Source organism: Lathamus discolor, chromosome W (genome assembly GCF_037157495.1).
Source record: "Lathamus discolor isolate bLatDis1 chromosome W, bLatDis1.hap1, whole genome shotgun sequence".
Taxonomy (NCBI): Eukaryota; Metazoa; Chordata; class Aves; order Psittaciformes; family Psittacidae; genus Lathamus; species Lathamus discolor.
This window is the reverse complement of record NC_088908.1, coordinates 24,466,899-24,483,591: the sequence shown is the minus strand read 5'-3', so window position 1 is coordinate 24,483,591 and position 16,693 is coordinate 24,466,899. Positions and strand designations below refer to the sequence as shown.

At 42.7% G+C, this 16,693-nt stretch overlaps 1 non-coding gene across 1 annotated transcript; it reads right to left on the bottom strand.

Moving 5' to 3' along the window:
• Positions 1-13,883: 13,883 nt before the first annotated feature.
• On the bottom strand, positions 13,884-13,956 carry TRNAK-CUU (transfer RNA lysine (anticodon CUU)). The gene has a single exon. It is a non-coding gene; the product is annotated as a tRNA-Lys (tRNA).
• Between the last annotated feature and the right edge of the window lie 2,737 nt (positions 13,957-16,693).

The window sequence follows — 16,693 nt, the reverse complement described above, 5'->3', positions numbered from 1 at the left end:
TCTGTTTTGCTGTACAGCAGATATCTTGGCAGGTTCCTATTACTAAAATTTTATTAAGGAAGACAGTGTTTCAAGATTTTGGTTGGTTGCTGTCTGCACAAGACTGACCATCATTAATAAATGATTGAAGATCGAAAGATAGCTTAGTACTTATTCCAGCTGCAGTTAAAATAGTATCATTGTGAAGCAGTAATGAAGGAATAGACTGTCTTACCTGTAACAGTTGTTATCAAACTTACTGTAACTAGAAAATGCAATTAAAACTCCAAACCCAGATCCTAAGGAGTAAAATATCTGAGTAGCTGCATCAATCCATACCCGCATAATGACACCAACATTGTCAGTGTCAGTTCAGTCCAAAAGATACATCAGGGAAATGCAAGAAGTGTACAAGACATCTGGCTTTTGAAAAATGATCAGCATTCAAGTTCATGGGAGTGTAAGTGCTTCTCAGCCCCCATGAGCTGTCACATGGAGCACAGTCATGGTCCAGAATGGTTTAACCTGAAGTGGTAAGGGCTGAATCAATGCCAAATGCTACCACGCGGGGGGGTGGGGTGGGGGGGTGGGCGGGGTGTGTGTACCAGTTGGATCCGTACTTCTGAGCTTTTACTGAATACTGAAATGATTACATGATTTTTCTGCTGGGTGACAGAAATACATTTCCAATAGCTCTTGTTCCAAGATAGTTTGGACAAGAAGAAAACTAAAAATAATTAATGGGTCAAAAGTCACAGGACATTTTCTTTCCAATTAGAGAGGTTTCTTCATGGGACTGTTAGTACATTTTATATAGTGCTTTCTTGTTTCAGAAACTGAAGCACAAATGACATGCTGTGAACAGAACCACACAGGTTATGTCATCTTTTCCACTTAGTTGGAAAAGGAGTTATTCCTGTGATAGTCATTAAATTTCAGTATATATGCATCTTTTGGTCATTTTAACAATTGTCCACTAGGGAAAACATGGTTTTAATGCTATAGCATTTCCAGCCCAGCATCCATGGGCTTAAACCACAACATATGTTTAAAGAACCACCAACTCCTCAGCTGGATCATGATTGGTATTAAATAATCTATTATTGCCAACAAAAACTATTGATACTACTTAAGGGGAGAGAGCAGAAGTGGAAAATGCATTCATTCCCATAGGAAACAAACCACCTTTCAACTGAAATGCTGACAGAGTGGCAGACACGGTAAGTAGTGTAATAGACTAATGCATAGTAGCCTGAAATAGTAATACACCAAAACCAAGCTAAAACTATTTGAAAAGCCTCCCTGTAGAACATACCAGCACTACTCCCAATTCAAGATATCCCAGCAGTCTCATCAGTGGCAAGCATCACAGGAGACTTCACAAAGGCAGTTACAGGATTTGTTCCTTCTCACGAACCTCTATCATCTATTAGTTTCTTTTTGCTGTAAGAGGATTTGTATTTTATTGTATCCATTTACTTAACATGCCCCTGAGCACACTGCAATTCAGAGGAACACATACCTCTAAACCAAACAAACTTCTAGACCTTCCTGCATTGAGTTCCACAGACTGGAAGTTTAAACATTTGCTTGTTTGGATAGGGACCACAAGTAACACCCTTTTGAGGCTTGTAAGTATGCCCTTCTAACTATAGGTTCAGTCATAATAAGGATAACTTTATTGAGTGCCTTACAACAAATGAAAAAACTATACTGTAAGCATCTCCGTCGATACACAGTGGGGAATCTAGGCCGCATTCCAGGATTTGTTATTTCTGTAAAGCAGGCTTGCAGGTCATTGTCATCCCCTGCAGATTGCAGCCCTTCAAAAATTTAATTTTTGTTTAATTCTGATGACTTTGATGATCTGTCTTCAGAGGTGTTCCCAGAAAAATAGCCTCAATGGAAAACTACAGCAGTGGTGAAATGCTGGGGTGGGAACCTGCAGCCTGTGGAGCGGTGGGGCCATGGCAGAATTTCACAAGCTAGTTTTCTAAACTACTGTAGTTACCACATCCACACAACAGGAATTTATGAAAATGAATCCAAGCCACTATAAAATGCCTCTGTGATACTTCTGATTAATCTGGTCACTCTGGAAATTACTTTAAAGCACTAAGAATAGCACAGAATAAATAGCTACTTAATATAAGCTTTTCAAGGCACACAGCTTGTTTGTGAAGCTACACAACTTAATATTTGAAATGAGCTTATCAGGAATTGCTGTGTCATAATGACACATGAAGGTTAATGTTTAACTATTCAAATATGGTGAAAGTTACACACCAATATTAGATTAATAGAAAGGCCTCCTGACAATCTTGTGAACTGTCAACAGAGGACACAGGCACCAAATGAAACAAGTTTTCAACCTGACAGGGAGAAAATGCTTTCCTCAAAAGAGGTTCTTTCAAGTAGGAGGTCTTGAGCCTCACGATCACACCTACTGAGCAAGCAGAAAAATCAACACAGGAAGTCCCGCTGTCTCCCAGAGTTGGGCGGGGAGAAACTTGATGAAATTTAACAAGGGCAAGTGTAGAGTCATGCATCTGGGGAAGAACAACCCCATGTACCAGTACAGGTTGGGGGTTGACCTGCTGGAAAGTAGCGAAGGGGAAAGGGACCTGGGGGTCCTGGTGGATAGGAGGATGACCATGAGCCAGCAATGTGCTCTTGTGGCCAAGAAGGCAAATGGCATCTTAGGGTGCATTAGAAAGGGAGTGGTTAGTAGGTCAAGAGAGGTTCTCCTCCCCCTCTACTCAGCCTTGGTGAGGCCGCATCTGGAATACTGCGTCCAGTTCTGGGCCCCTCTGTTCAAGAAGGACAGGGAATTGCTTGAAGGAGTCCAGCGCAGAGCCACAAAGATGATTAAGGGAGTGGAACATCTCCCTTATGAGGAGAGGCTGAGGGAGCTGGGTCTCTTTAGATTGGAGAAGAGGAGACTGAGGGGTGACCTCATCAATGTTTACAAATATGTAAAGGGTGGGTGTCAGGATGATGGAGCTAGGCTTTTTTCAGTGATATCCAGTGATAGGACAAGGGGCAATGGGTGTAAACTGGAGCATAGGAAGTTCCACGTTAACATCAGGAAGAACTTCTCTACTGTAAGTGTGACAGAGCACTGGAACAGGTTGCCCAGGGGGGTTGTGGAGTCTCCTACACTGGAGATATTCAAGGCCCGCCTGGACAAGTTCCTGTGTGATGTACTGTAGGTTACCCTGCTCTTGCGGGGGGGTTGGACTAGATGATCTTTTGAGGTCCCTTCCAACCCTTGGGATTCTGTGATTCTGTGATTCTGTGACTTTCCTCTACACGTTCTTCTAACTGCCCTTTCTGTCCTATCTCCGCACTCAATCTTCAGTCCAACTATACCATGCAAAAACAGCTCCAGAGGAGGATATAGCTTATCTCACTCTCCCCAGATAAAGAGAACAGGGAAAGTTACTAGCAAACCATCAAATGAAGGAGCAGTAAGAATTCCTCTAACCAAAAATGCTGCAGTTTCTGGCCAGGTTGGATGGGGCTCTGAGCTGTTTCTACAGTTTTTTCTGCATACAAAAGTTTAAAGCTTCAAAAATAAAGAAGCCAGAACCAACTCAGAAACTACAGCCAGCAGTAGGGCACTCATTTTAGAGTTACTTCTCTCTTTGTTCCAAATTTAGAAAAGCAGAAATTTGAATCTATGTCCACAGTAAAAATTCTAATGCTGGGTGTTCTGAATTAGTTTATTTAAAACCTTTGTCTCCCTCAACATTCTTCAGAAAAGGAGTGACAATACGTTCCTATTTTACTTTTGCCTAACTGTGTAATTAATGAATACAAGCTTGTCATGGTTTAACCCCAGCCAGCAATTAAGAACCACGCAGCTGCTTGCTCACTCCCCCCCTTCTTCCTCCCCCCACTCCCAGAGGGATGGGGAGGAGAATCGAAAGAATGTAACTCCCATGGGTTAAGATAAGAACAGTCCAGTAACTAAGGTATAATGCAAAACCACTACTGCTACCACCAAGAATAGTAATGATAAGGGAAATAACAAGGGGAGAAAATACAATTGCGCACCATCCAACGACCGATACCCAGCCCGACCCGAGCAGCGATCTGGGCCTTCCAGGTAATTCCCCCTGAGACAAGGGGGACACAAAATCACAAAATGGAATATATAAAACTTTAGAATCAGTTTTAAGTAATGCTAAGTTGGATGGCTTTGTAACAGTAGCAATGGAAAATTACTAAAGTGCATGATACATAGAAAAATAATAGAATGCAGCTAGAGAACACACTGAGAATTCTTGTACAAGATAAATTGTTATAGTTGACACAGTTTTAAGAAAAGCAGTCTAGAAGAACAGGACACAGGGATAAGGAGTATCTGGGAATGGCAGTTGTCCAGGATGGGCTACAGTTAAACTAACTGATAAGTAGGAGGATAGGATTATTATGTCTCTGGTGCTAAAGAACCAATTAAACTGGTATGAGCATCTACTGCACGTGCTCCAAAGGCTGCCAGAAGTGATGAAGATTGTTGGAAGAAGTAAACAACCCTCAGAGACCACCACCACAATTCTGTATGCATGCGAGGAACTTTCTGGAAAATGACGTAATGTATGTATGCCCAGGGACTATATAAGGACAGCTTGTGTAGCAACAGAGAGACACACGTTAGGAGGAGCTATCCCCCATGTCTCCCGGCGCCACAATAAAGAATACCTGCTTGTCAGCTTGAAAACTTTGTTGGCAAGTTTGTTCCTGGAGTTTTCTCCGAATCACCCCCAAGTTTATATACTGGACATGACGTGCTGTGGTATGGAATTCCCCCTTTGGCTAGTTTCGGTCAGGTGTCCTGTCTCTGCTTCCTCCCGGATTCCCCTCTTCCCTGGCTGAGCATGAGACTCAGAAAGTCCTTGATCGGAGTAAACATTACTGAGCAACAACTAAAAACATCGGTGTTATCAGTGTTGTTCCCAGGCTGAAAGTCAAAAACACAGCACTGCACCAGCTACTAAGGAGAAAAATGACTGCTACAGCTTAACCCAGGCCAAAGCTCTAACAGGGATTCCACTCTCCACCTACAGCAGCATTATCATTTTAGTCTACTTCACTTACTTGGCAGGAGCTGTGTATGTTTCTGAGGGATGATAAATAATTTCCTGACAAAACTTTTAGCAGAAAACTGCATTTTCAATTAAGTTTTTGGCAAGTTCTTCCTTGAGCATTTTAAATGCATCAGAAATGTTCTAAGTTTTTCAATCAGTCAATTTCCTGCTTCTGTTTTCCCTGATTTTAATTTGGTTGGAACTGCTGCTGCTTGTCTTGCTAGAGCTTCTCCTTGAGTTCAGATGGGATATGGTACTCTCCTTTTCAGTGTCCAGCTAGCATGCATTTCAACCACACCTATTTTTCCGGGACCATGTGGCAGTTGAAGTACCTGGCTGGTAATAATTTCTAGGTCATGTCACTTTCAATGCATAACACCAAACAAGTATTAAAGCTTCAGAGGTACATTTTCAGTTAGGAAAGAATGCCATCCAGAGGGACCTTGACATGCTTGTGGGGTGGGCTGATGCCAACCTTATGAAGTTCAACAACGACAAGTGCAAGGTCCTACACCTGGGTCGGAGCAATCCCAGGCACAGCTACAGGTTGGGCAGAGAAGAGATTCAAAGCAGCCCTGCAGAGAAGGACTTGGGGGTGTTGGTCGATGAGAAAATGAACATGGGCCGGCAGTGTGCTCGCAGCCCAGAAAGCCAACCGTATCCTGGGCTGCATCAAAAGGAGCGTGACCAGCAGGTCGAAGGAGGTGATCCTGCCCCTCTACTCTGCTCTTGTGAGACCTCACTTGGAGTATTGTGTGCAGTTCTGGTGTCCTCAACATAAAAAGGACATGGAACTGTTGGAACAAGTCCAGAGGAGGGCCACGAGGATGATCAGGGGACTGGAGCACCTCCCATATGAAGTCAGGCTGAGAAAGTTGGGGCTGTTCAGCCTGGAGAAGAGAAGGCTGCGTGGAGACCTCCTAGCAGCCTTCCAGTATCCGAAGGGGGTCTATTGGGATGCTGGGGAGGGACTCTTCGTCAGGGACTGTAGTGACAGGACAAGGGGTAACGGGTTAAAACTTAAACAGGGGAAGTTTAGATTGGATATAAGGAAGAAATTCTTTCCTGTTAGGGTGGTGAGGCACTGGAATTGGTTGCCCAGGGAGGTTGTGAGTGCTCCATCCCTGGCAGTGTTCAGGGCCAGGTTGGATAAAGGCCTGGGTGATATGGTTTAGTGTGAGATGTCCCTGCCCATGTCAGGGGGGTTGGAACTAGATGATCTTGTGGTCCTTTCCAACCCTAACTGTTCTATGATTCTATGATTCTAAATATTGTTAGCAGAAGAAAAACTGGTTTTTGAGGAATAACCATAAGACTAAGTAATGAAATGCCCAAGTTAGGAAGCTGAAGTCCTATTACAGTCAGTACTTTCTAACGAATGAAACCCTGTGTGAGCAGAGGGCGGAAACAACACTATTCTGGACCAACACACTGCCATTCTTGAAAAGAAGATTAAGAACAGAGCACCTTCTAATTACAGGGGTAACTAGTAGATCAGCTTCAAACCACATTACCAGATTCTCAAGGCAACAAACCCAGCACTTTCTTACTTTAAAAGCATGTAGCACTACGACATCACATAACCAAAAGTATATCTGAAAAACATCAGGAAGCAGTGGTGTGTTGATATTCTTTGAATAATCTGTGTAAGTGTAACTGCCCATTATCAGAAAGGTGGTAGTCTTGCTACTCTAAGAACAGATGCTTACACTGGGACAGAAAACAATTCTGTTGTGTTGGCACACTCTGATAGTCTCTTTTCTTTATGATATTTACATTTACTAAAAGCATGAAAAACGTACATTGCTTTGCTCCATCTTGTATTTTTGTCCCCTCTTAGAAGGTTTTGTAGATAAGCAAAGCCATTACAAGGGTTTTTTTCTATAAACTGTAATACTGGCAGAATGTCAATGTCAAAAGCTTTTAGATCCAGATTTAAAGGCAACTCAAATAGTCAAGTAAATAAGAGCTGAGACTTCTAACAGCACTAACTCCGTATATAATTTTCTCGGATTGTTTTAAATACTTCAAAACAAACTCAAAAAGACTTACTAGCTAGCAACTTCATAGACAACTAGCTATTTCAGCAGAACTGCTTAAATGCCAGAAAAACTCAGACAGGATGCTTTTAGAAAAGCCACCATGTTGCAATAAATAACATGCCTAATAACTTAGTGTTATTATACTAGTAAAACAAGTCAGACTATTCCAGCAGGGCTCATATTTGCAAGCTGCAAATATTTCCAATTAAAAAAACCCAAAACCCACAAAACAAAAAAAAAAAATCCCTTAAGACTTAGTTTCTGCAGTATCAGCTGTAGGTATTTTATTCAAATATGTGTTTTAGTCTTACCTTCATGACAGGCTCACTTTAGGAAATTCCAATTCTCTCAGGTCATAGGCTGCTCCTTGAAGAGCCTGAAAATTTATTTCAGGGTAATTTCACCAAGGTCTCAGCAATAAAACTAAAAGAAATACAAAAAGCAGTTTAGAAGTCTCACTTTTAGGGGACAACAGCATACATAAAAAGACAACAGTTTCAAATACAACACCTCCTAGGGAATCACGAGAATTTAAAAAATACATATAACCCTGCAATCATAATTTTTGACCATAATTATGTGGAAGGTTAATTCATGTTGTTACTGTAAAAGTCAGTCAGAGGAACTCTCTAAGACTCAATTTGGAGTTTTAGAAAGCAGGCATTCTTTACTGGAGCGCCAGGCACACACGTGAATAGTTTTGCAAAGGTGAGCACACCCGTTACTTGCCGGCAGCAGCTATATATTTAACATACTCATGAATGTTTACAGCGTTTCCAGGAAATTATCTATATATTCATGAGATTTTCCCCAGGATCTAATTATAATATCTGTATTCTAATTACACATGCACTTTCTTGCTTAGTGGAGGTCTCTGGTGGTCACCGATAGTCTTCCTCAACGCCTTTACTGAATGACCTCAGTGCTTGCACATGCTCGCAAGGTCCTAGTGCTGAGTTAGCAGTTGGTACGTCCTTGCTTCTGTTCTGTTCCAGTCTCACTCCACATTGGGCACCACTCTGCTGTCTTGAAGGCTGGCATCCTTGGTCTTATTTACTGTCTCCTTAGTTGTTATTAGTCCCGTGATTTTCCTTCCCCCATCAGCCGAACATTTCTTTCTCTCTAAGTGTTAGCAAGTTAGAACAGTTTGCTGTATTTTACTATGTTAGTTTAAAGCCACGCACACTACTGTTAATTTAAATTTATGATTTAAGCCTACAATCTTCTCACAACATGATTTCAAACACATGGGGGAAAAATGTACCAACCTACTAGGAGTTCTACACAACCAGTACCCTACTGTTCAAAGTTTTCAGAATTTGTTTACCCAGGTCCTAATCCCAACTTCTCATCTATTAAAGGTAACCTAAACTACATACGATTTGCTAACTAGAAAGAAATAAGGGTCTATTTCTATGGGTAGAGTGGGATAAGGAGGAGGAAAAAATTAAACCATACAACAAAAAAACGAAGCAAAAAAATCAAACAATAATGTTCAGTTTCTCTCAAAAAATAAAAGGCTCTTCTTGTCTCATTGCAACAGAAAATAATTGAAGTACTCCTAAAAACACAAATAAAGTTCTGTACAGTCACAGACTCTGGGTCTTCCCCTCCCACCAACTGTAAAAAGCAAGAGGGCAAGAGGAGTAAGAGATCAGGGTCCTAGCAGATCTACAAAAACTGCAGGTAGGGCAGTTTTTGTAAGTGTTCCTGTCTGACCGGCTGCTCTAAGTAAGTAGAGGTCAATGTCTACCATCTGTTTAACTGTCTGAAGCTGGGTTCACAGGTAGCATGCCTATAGCAGATGCCATTTATCAATGCAAAAGAAAACTGAAAGGCAGGAGGGGTCCCCTCCACTTTTTCTTATAATGACTAGAGGCCTGCCTGGGTATCAACTGTAGCATTTAGGGAGGAGGGAAGATGAGAAAGAGCCACTTGTTACAAATTCACCAGTAACATTAGCACAACTGTCTAACTTGGTAAGCTCCTTCTCCCCAAATATCAGCAAAATTGCTTTTTCACCCTTACTAACCAGAATTCTGGACTAGTTTCATGGTGGAAAATGCTATTGATACCATTTTTCAGAAAAACATTTTTACTAATTGTGAGTTATAAGCAGTTAGTAAATGCATCAAATTGGAAAATTACCTGTTATGTCTTTCTATGTAAAGAATTAGAACTAAGGTAACCTTTGCACTTGCTGCTTGCTTTGTGTCTAGTCTCAAAGTAAATTTTGTGCCAAAAGATCATAACTGTTCTCAAAGAATTAATACTGCAAGAGAAAGGAAGGTTATATTTATTCCTACACATGTACCTGCAAGTACGGTCATTCTTTAGATAAGCTTTTTGAGAAAGCCTGCAGCCACCAGAGCTGCAGCTACATACAGGCGATTTGAACTGATTAAAGAACACAGCCCTAGTTCAGTGCTGTAAGACCACCATTTAACATCTACAGAAGGATAATAATCCCTGCAACAATGTCACAAGTGTATATACACTGAAGTACCACTTGCTCAAGCAGAATAAGGCCTCATTTGCTGAGCTTACTTTCTGACAGTGGCTTCCACTTCGACAACTTGTTGCTCCATTCTCAAACTATGAAACAGTTTTGCTTTCACAGTATGAAACATCTTATCTATACAGTAAGGAGCAGAAACAAGGTGAGTACTCTGGGCATGGTCTGTAGTAAAGCACCCCCATTCGAGAGTGCATGGCTTACCATTTCTATTAATTTTGATACTGTCTTCCAGCTGCTGAAAAATTTCGTACGGTAAGTGTAGTTGTTACACTGCAGCCCTTTAGAATTTGTATTCAGTTGATGAGATCTACTGGATATCAGGCATTAGAATAAAAATTTAAGTCCCCTTAGCTCACCACAGCATGAATAGAGAATAAGATATTGTAAGAGAAAATAATAACAAGCAGATACATTCTGCAGTTTCTCCTGTTCTTGCATGCTGTGCAGCACATTGAAAAGCTTGAGTCTTCCACTTCTGAAGTAGATTCCTCCCTGTGCTTTTCAACTGGTCTGATTCAGCTGAAGGAATTAAGTTACAGCAGTTAGTGTTTTCTTCGAATCACACACACACAAGGGAAAACCAAGACTGTTTATACAGTTTGCTCACTCTTGGAAAAACAGTTGAAGCTTGTTTGTTGTTATAGTGCTTTTTAAGACAGGCCAGAACTTGCCTCCTCTTAATTCCTTAGTGTTGCACACTAACATGGGAATAGATTATGAAATAAATGTTTGGAAGTTAGTCAAGCAAAGGACTGCTGGTTACTACATTATCACAATTATTATCACTGTTTAATATTTTCATCAATGACCTGGATGAGGGAACTGAGTATACTCTCAGCAAGTTTGGTGATGACACAAAACTGGGAGGAGTGGCTGACACACCAGAAGACTGTGCTGCCATTCAGCGAGACCTGGACAGGCTGGAGAGTTGGGCGGGGAGAAACTTGATGAAATTTAACAAGGGCAAGTGTAGAGTCTTGTATCTGAGGAAGAACAACCCCATGTACCAGTACAGGTTGGGGGTTGACCTGCTGGAAAGTAGCGAAGGGGAAAGGGACCTGGGGGTCCTGGTGGATAGGAGGATGACCATGAGCCAGCAATGTGCTCTTGTGGCCAAGAAGGCAAATGGCATCTTAGGGTGCATTAGAAAGGGAGTGGTTAGTAGGTCAAGAGAGGTTCTCCTCCCCCTCTACTCAGCCTTGGTGAGGCCGCATCTGGAATATTGCGTCCAGTTCTGGGCCCCTCTGTTCAAGAAGGACAGGGAATTGCTTGAGGAGTCCAGCACAGAGCCACAAAGATGATTAAGGGAGTGGAACATCTCCCTTATGAGGAGAGGCTGAGGGAGCTGGGTCTCTTTAGCTTGGAGAAGAGGAGACTGAGGGGTGACCTCATCAATGTTTACAAATATGTAAAGGGTAGGTGTCAGGATGATGGAGCTAGGCTTTTTTCAGTGATATCCAGTGATAGGACAAGGGGCAATGGGTGTAAACTGGAGCATAGGAAGTTCCACGTTAACATCAGGAAGAACTTCTTTACTGTAAGAGTGACAGAGCACTGGAACAGGTTGCCCAGGGGGGTTGTGGAGTCTCCTACACTGGAGATATTCAATGCCCGCCTGGACAAGTTCCTGTGTGATGTACTGTAGGTTACCCTGCTCTTGCAGGGGGGTTGGACTAGATGATCTTTTGAGGCCCCTTCCAACCCTTGGGATTCTGTGATTCTGTGATAGGGTCTGATGTAGGAAATGAAAGAAGCAATTTCCTGGCCTACATTTGTTTCTCTCCAGAACTGCTATGTAAATTGAATCTTCTTTAACTCAGCAGCTAGTTCTTGTAATCCTGGTTGCACAAGAAGCCATGAAAGTCAGCTAGATAAATGAGGTAGCACATCTCTAAGCAACAGCTGTCAGCTGAAGACACTCTTGGCAGGTATAGCAGACTGCTCTCCGATTCTATCAGTTAGCCAGAAAGGTAACCAGCAGGCTTTGTATTTTTAGAAGACCTGTCTAGTGCCAAGACTCTTCCATACTACTTAAGAAGAGCAGGAAGCCTGTGAAGAAAGATGCATCTTCAGAAGGGAGAGGATATGCTAACATGGTATTCAGCCCCAACTTCTGAAGAGTCCAGGAAATCTTGTCATCACAGGGAGTCTCTAGTGTTCTTTGTGAAAGATCTATCACCCAATCTACCAGTAAATCTACCAGAAAGATCTACCACTATCCCAATTCCAGTGTGACAAAGTGCACTGAGCGTACATTGTTAGCTTGCATTCACAGAAAACTGGATTTTAGTCATGGCCTATGATGTTGTGGTTTCTCCATTTCCATTCATACTACATTATCCCTTGTGAGAATGACAGAGGTGAAGTGTTTTAACTCATTACAATGAGGAAACATTTTTTTCCTCTGCCCTTTCAGCAGGATGGCCTGCTGGCTCAAAGCTAAGACTGAACTCTCTTACCCCCTCAATGAGGAGGTAAAGGGTTGCTGTCTTCATTCACCTAGTTCTGGTACTCTGCATGTGGACCATTCTAAGCAATACACACCTTCATTGTTCCTATAAACACTGAGCGGCAGGAGGAACATGAAATTCCAAAAGCTTTGTCTTAAAAGTCTTTGTAAATCCCCTCATGGGTCATCAGACCTCTTTCAGGAGTCAAAACAGAATAGCAGCAACAAGGACCAAGTCCAAGACAGAATAACAGGAAAAATGGAAAATGCATGATACTGAGAAGGCTCACAAGCAACATGGTCAGACAAATATTCTTCACTACTTTTCCATACTTCAGGGTTATGTCAGACATCACTACCAAACACCAGGTGAATCTGGTGAATTGTTAGGAGCTCAGTAAAGTCAGCATTCTCATTTTTTATTGGTGGTTTATTTTTGGGGGGGAATTTTTTTTGTTTGTTTTTTGGTTGGTTGGTTTGGGTTCTTTGGTTGATTTTTTTGTTTTGTTTTGGGTTTTTTGTTTTGTTTTTTTTTTTCTCTTTTTAAGCCAATACAGACAAAACTCTTCTCTACAGACTTTGCCAGCCTAGGAAAACAACCCTAACTGTTCTATGATTCTATGATCCTATGACTGTAGCAATAGGACAAGGGGTAATGGGTTTAAACTGAAAAAGGGGAAATTCAGGTTAGCTATAAGGAAGAAGTTCTTTACTGTGAGGGTGGTGGGGCACTGGAACAGGTAACCCAAAGAAGTGGTAAATGCTCCATCCCTGGCAGTGTTCAAGGCCAAGTTGGAGAGAGCCTTGGGTGACATGGTCTAGCATGAGGCATCCCTGCCCATGGCATGGGGGTGGAACTAGAAGATCTTAAGGTCCTTTCCAACCCTAACTATTCTATCATTCTATGATTTTGTGAAACAAATCTCCTCATAAAAACTTCTAGCAAAGATCTACTTTGTTCTCTGACAATTCATATATGTAGACATCTGGAAGAGGGCAACACAAATCACACAAGGATGTTGAAAATTTACTTCATTTCAGGTTGTTAATCATCAAGTTTCATCATGCAAAAGGTCTTATTTTCTACTTTGTCTCCATTTGGGAAATGTTTTTATAAATAAAAGGTTATTTTTTTACATGATGTGGAAATTGTCTCAGCCAGCTCTGATTATGGTCCTCACACTAAAAATATCATAAATATGTATTTTGGCAGGGGTGTGTCCTGTGTTCAGCAGTAGCAGTCATTTTTTTCTCCTTAGTAGCTGGTGCAGTGCTGTGGTTTTGACTGTCAGCCTGGGAACAACACTGATAACACCCATGTTTTTAGTTGCTGCTCAGTAATGTTTACTGTGACCAAGGACTTTCTGAGTCTCATGCTCTGCCAGGGAGGAGGGGAAGCCGGGAGGAAGCAGAGACAGGACACGTGAACCAAACTAGCCAAAGAGGTATTCCATACCACAGCACGGCATGCCCAGTATATAAACTGGGGGCAGTCACCCAGAAGGGATAGATCGCTGCTCGGGTTGGGCTGGGAATCGGTTGGTGGGTGGTGAGCGGCTGTATTCTCTTCCCTTGTTATTTCCCTTATCATTATCATTATTATTATTGGTGGCAGCAGTAGTGGTTGGTGTTATACCTTAGTTACTGGACTGTTCTTATCTCAACCTGTGGGAGTTACATTCTTTTGATTCTCCCCCCCATCCCTCCGGGAGTGGGGGAAAGAAGGGGGGGGGGGGGGAGTGAGTGAACAGCTGCATGGTTCTTGTTGCCAGCTGGGCTTAAACTACAACAGCTCTTTCTGGCGCCCAACATGGGGCTCGAACTCACAACCCTGGGATTAAGAGTCCCATGCTCTACCGACTGAGCTAGCCAGGCGCTCTAGCACCCAATTCACCTAGAAACCCAATTCATCTAGAACTGCCTCTTTGTTTAGTCTCCTGCTTTCCTGTGCCCTCCAAATATGAACTATTGCAGTAGTTCTTTATGTGACTAGAGTTAAACAGCAAGGGTTGAAAATATGCTGGGAAAACTCCCACCCAGCTCCTTTTCCATGATGAAATATGGAAAATCCCGTTTCCCCCTGTCAGTGCACCATAATGACCTGAGAGATGTACTGTCCTGCAATGCAGGAAAGGATATGTAGAAATAAATGGTTTATAGGTAGAGCTCATAGTATTTTTGGTTGGCCTGCATAAAAGATGTGGCAATCAAATAGCTAGCTGGTTGTTATGGCTTAGAGGAGCAGTTCATCTGTTGAGAACACACATCAGTGATAAACCAGCTAAGTCAGAGGGATATAAAGGCTGTCACGGAGCTGATCAGCAGTTGTGCCCCCTGCTGTCACTGCTTCTGCTCACGGCTGTACTTGAACCCCAAAACAGTCTGGGTATCCTTAGCATAGACTTCTGTTTGAAATATTTTCTCAGGCCACTTTAAGTATATACTTTTTTCTAGATGGACAGCAGCAGGAAAGTGGTACCTATGATTCAGGTATACCTAGATTTTTTTTTTCTTTTTTCTGCAATTGAATCAGTAGAAAAATAATCTTACAGCTGAACAGTAAGGACAATGAACTGGAAGTGGAGCTGGGACAGCTCAAACCAGCAGGATTTTGGTTTCTTTATACTTGGAAGATGGTAGTTTCACCCTGTCGTGGTTTAAGCCCAGACGGTAACTCAGAACCACGCAGCTGCTCGCTCACTCCCTCCTCCCCTTCCTCCCCCCGCTCCTGGAGGGATGGGGAGGAGAATCAAAAGAATGTAACTCCCACGGGATGAGATAAGAACAGTCAAATAACTAAGGTATAATACAAAACTACTACTGCCACCACCAATACTAATAATGATAAGGGAAATAACAAGGGGAGAGAATACAACCGCTCACCATCCACCAACCGATACCCAGCCCGACCCAAGCAGAGATCTAGAGGAAGAAAAATGACTGCTACTGCTGAACCCAGGACACCAGAGCAGTGTTTACTGTCCATGCCTTGCTGACTTCCTCTCATAGAAGCAAAAAGACAAGCTCTAGTAACATTAGAAGAGCAGGTGACAGCCAAAGAAATCATACTCCTCTCCACACAAGTAGCACTAGTATCAGTTTAGAAAAAAGTAGAAAGCAAAGCAGACTCTGGATCAGTTCTCAGTCATTAAGAGGTGACAACCTGGAAGTTATAAAATGGGGTCCAATTCTAGAAACTGAACATTTCTGAGTAACTATACAAGATCATGTATAATATCTTCCAGTCATAGGGAAGATATTAGCTCCTTCCTTCACTCACATTTCTATTAGTAGACTCTTCTTAGTAACCATTCTTGCAGACTTCTGCTCTCTTAACCACCAAAGAGGTAGGAACTAGACTATGTGAGATAAGTCACTCCATTGAGAAGTCCTTCTGACATTTAGTCAGTTCTCCCACAGATAGTCCCTTCACACATTGATACAAGTCTCATTTCTCCTGAAAGGCTCATAAATGAGCAGAGTCTCTGGAACTTCTAGGAGATGTTGCTGAAGAGATCAAGGATGAGCTCTACTTGCTCAAAAGCAATCTTAATAGAAGTTTACAAATGTTAATCTAGGGAAAGGTAAACAGGATAGGTGCTGATAACCAGCAAATCTCACTGGAGCTTTCAAGACTTAACATCTTTTGCAATAGGCTATATAGAGATTATTGAGACTGACATAAAATACACCATAGAATAGAATGATAGAATAGTTAGGGTTGGAAAGGACCTTAAGATCATCTAGTTCCACCCCCATGCCATGGGCAGGGATGCCTCATGCTAGACCATGTCACCCAAGGCTCTCTCCAACTTGGCCTTGAACACTGCCAGGGATGGAGCATTTACCACTTCTTTGGGTTACCTGTTCCAGTGTCCCACCACCCTCACAGTAAAGAACTTGCTCCTTATATCCAATCTAAACTTCCCCTGTTTAAGTTTTAACTCCAGTCCCCTGATCATTCTTGTGGTCCTCCTCTGGATTTGTTCCAACAGCTGCATGTCCTTTTTATGTTGAGGACACCAGAACTGTACACAATACTCCAAGTGAGGTCTCACGAGAGCAGAGTAGAGGGGCAGGATCACCTCCTTTGACCTGCTGGTCACGCTCCTTTTGATGCAGCCCAGGGTACGGTTTGCTTTCTGGGCTGCGGGCGCACACTACCGGCTCATGTTAAGCTTCTCATTAACCGGGGAGGAAGGGGAGAGGAAGGGGAGAGGAAGGGGAGAGGAAGGGGAGGGGAAGGGGAGGGGAAGGGGGGAGGAAGGGGAGAGGAAAAGGAGAGGAAGGGGAGGGGCTGGGAAAGAAAGGAAAGGAAAGGAAAGGAAAGGAAAGGAAAGGAAAGGAAAGGAAAGGAAAGGAAAGGAAAGGAAAGGAAAGGAAAGGAAAGGAAAGGAAAGGAAAGGAAAGGAAAGGAAGAGGAGGGGAGAGGAGGGGAAGGGAGGGGAAGGGGTGGGGGAAGGGGAGGAGAGGGGAAGGGGTGGGGGAAGGGGAGGGGCTGGGCTGGGCTGGGCTGGGCTGGGCTGGGCTGGGAAGGGAAGGGAAGGGAAGGGAAGGGAAGGGAAGGGAAGGGAAGGGAAGGGAAGGGAAGGGAAACGAAACCTTGCTACCA